We start from the raw sequence: 3,395 nt of genomic DNA on the forward strand, positions 1-3,395 counted from the left end.
AAGCCGGGATCAAGACTGCCGGGAGAAATAGCAACAACCTCAGATGTGCAGATGGTACCACTCTGGTGGTAGAAAGCAAAGAGGAACTAAAGAGCCTCTTTGATGAGGGTGAAAGAAGAGAGTGAAAAAGCTGGCTTGAAACTCAACATTCAAAAAACTAGATCATGGCATCCAGTCCCATCACTTCATGGCAAATAGAAGACAGAAAAAGTAAAAGCAGTGACAGATTTTGTTTTCTTGGGCTCCCAAATCACTGCAGATTGTGATTACAACCATGAAATTAAAAGATGCTTCCTCCTTGGAAGAAAAGCTATGAAAAATCTAGACAGCATATTAAAAAGCAGAGACATTACTTTGCCGACAATGGTCCATATAGTCAAAGCTATGGTTTTTCCAGTAGTCATGTATGGATGTGAGAGTTGGACCATAAAGAAGTTTGAGAATCAAAGGATTGATGCCTTGGAATTGTGCTGCAGAAGACTCCTGAGAGTCCCTTGGACTGCAAAGAGATGAAACCAGTCAACCCTAAAGGAAATCAACCCTGAATATTCATTGGAGGGACTGATGCTAAAGTTGAAGTTCCCAAGTTTGGCCACCTGGTACAAAGAGCCTATTCATTGGAAAAGACCCTGATGCTGGGGAAAGATTGAAGGCAAAAGCAGAAGGGGGTGATAGAGGATGAGTTAGTTTGATAGCATCACAGACTCAATGGACATGAGTTTGAGCAAACTCTGAGAGATAGTGGAAGACCAAGAAGCCTTGCATGCTACAGTCCATAGGTGTCGCAAGGAGTTGGACACAAGTTAGTGACTGCAGATTAAATTCAATTAATATGAAATTCAGATGTATTTCCAAGACCACATGTACTATTGGGCATCAGTTTCTCTCCTGGGAATGTCTTCATCTCACTCTTGGATACCTTCTTCAGGAGGTAGATGAGGAAGCTGCCAAAAATTACGTTCCCCCATTTTCAGTCTCCAAGGGGAAAGGAGGCCCAACCAGTCTGAGCCCTGATCACAAGAAGGAAGCATTTTCCTGAAGTCTGAACACCAGCATGGTCTTGGTTACTTGGGGATGCAAGTCTGTGGTTCTGTTAGGGTATGTTTACCCCAAAACAAGGTGCCCTCAGGGCAGAGGGTGGGGGAAGCCAGGCACGGGGACCTCTCTTCCAAGTGCTTGTCTTGGTGATCCTCTAACGTGCATGTGGGCCAACCCAAAGCCATTCACGTAATAAGCACTTACTGAGCACCTCCTGTATGCCAGGCACTGGGCTAGGTACCAGGAGGAGGTGGTCTTAGCCATGATTCCTCCTGTTGGGTTGCCCATCATCCATCAGGGGAAGACACATTTATTGCCATGGATACAAGGGGCCAAGGGGTCAAAAACATCAGAAGAAAAAGAGATGGGAGAGGGCAAGGACAGGAAGTTGAAAGGAGGAATTAGTATTTGAGCAGGTACTGATCAGACCCATATTTGTTTCCTTTTTGGGCCAACTCTGATCTGATGGGCCTGGGGTCCTTCCTGAGCATCGGCCCCTCAGGTCACTCTTGTTTTCTGTCTTCACGAGGGGGGAGCCAGGATGCCAGCCTTGATGAAGCAATGGTCACATGCAAGGGTCTCCAGCTCATCGGCCCACCCGTGAGGAGGTGCACTGTCCCTGTCTGCAGACAAGGCTGTGCCCAGGTGCCTTCCAAGGCTTCTCAGAAAGCCATGAGGACCAGGCAAAGGAGTCCTTGAGGCCAAAGGCCCAGGGCAGGCTCCTCATCCTCTTCTGCCTGGTGGCCAGTGGGCCCATCTCGCTCTGTATCCTGCTCCCTAAAGCTGAGCTCCTATTCACCCCCAGCTGAAGTAGCCCCCTTGGGAAGTAAGCCTTGCCCTGCGCTGTAATCTCAGACGTGGAGGCTGGAGGCATGGAGGTGGGGCTCCTGGGTGTGACCTGGTGGGGTGGATGGGGTGGGGTTGGGGAGCCCCAGCGGCCTCGGCAGGTTCAATAGCACCAGCTTTTCCTCGTCACAGCACTCTGGACACTGCATTCCAGGGCTTAACAGCCCTCATTATCTGACCCACATACCTCCTGCTGAAACTCACCTCAACCTCCTGTGACTCGGCCCTGAGTGACCTGGAGGCCGCGTCACACACCTCGTGGAGGTTGGCCCCTTGCTCCCGGGTGGAGGCGACCCAGCGATGCGTTCCCTGGCTCTCTGCCTCAGTGCCCACTTCAAGAGAGGCTCAGCTCTTAGAAGCCATGTTGTTCTCAGCTGTTGCTGCAAGGATGCCATTTCGTGGGGGCTGGGGCCGTGTCTGGCCTCTCTGTGCCTCGGGGCCCTCCCCCTCATCAGTTCCTTGCAGGAGTTGAGCTTCTGGCCCAGGGCCTTTGCAGCCAGTGCCTCCCACTCCAGGTCCAGCTTTCACCCGAGGGCATAAATAGTTGTGAAATGTTCACTTCAATTTTAGTCTTCTCCAGCTTCCCTGGTGGCACAGTGGTAAAGAACCCACCTGCCAATGCTGGACACTTGAGATGTGGGTTTGATCCCTGGGTTGGGAAGATCCCTTGGAGAGTGAAGTGGCAACTCACTCCAGTATTCTTGCCTGGAGATTCCCATGGACAGAGGAGCCTGGTAGGCTACAATCCATGGGGTTGCAAAGAGTCAGACATGAATTAGGGAGTAAGTAACAACAAAGTCCACTCTATAATAGATTTCTAGGGCCACCATAACAAAGCACCACAAACTGGGAGTTTAAAATAATAGAAATTTGTTCTTTCATAGCCCAGAGCCGGAAGTCCAAACTTGAGGTGTTGGCAGGGCTGTGCCCCCTTGGTGGTGGCGGACAGTTCCCAGCACCCTTTGACTGTCAGCTGCCCCCACCTCTGGTTCTGTCGTTTCCTGGCTTCTGTGAGTCTGTACCTAAACTTCCCTCTTGGGAGGAAAATAAGCTCATTGGATTTAGGGTCCATCCTAAGCCAAGACAATCTCACTGTAACTAAATTACAGCTGCAAAGACCTTATTTCCCATGTACTGGGGGTATGGCTTGAATATATCTTTTGGGGAGAGGGACATGATTTAACCCACAGCAGCTCAGACTGTTGAGTCCCCAGGTGGCCCCAGAATGCATTCAGGGATGTCTATGGGATGAATAGACTGACAGATGGGGAGCTGACTGCAAACATGTTATGGATGAAAAGGTTGGACATCTCAGAGGAGCCTGATGCATGCTAGCGAGCTCTCTCTCTTCTCCTTTCTTGTACCTTTGGTTCTTTCTTACTTGAATCCTCTGTATCAAGGTTTCCCTTCTCCCTCCTCCTTTCTCACTTCCTGTTTCCTGCCCCTCCTCAGGGTTGTTTCAGAGTGAAGCCATCAGAGCTGGATGTGCCCAAGGAGGAGGAACAGAGAAG

This window comes from Muntiacus reevesi, chromosome 8 (genome assembly GCF_963930625.1).
Source record: "Muntiacus reevesi chromosome 8, mMunRee1.1, whole genome shotgun sequence".
Lineage (NCBI taxonomy): Eukaryota > Metazoa > Chordata > Mammalia > Artiodactyla > Cervidae > Muntiacus > Muntiacus reevesi.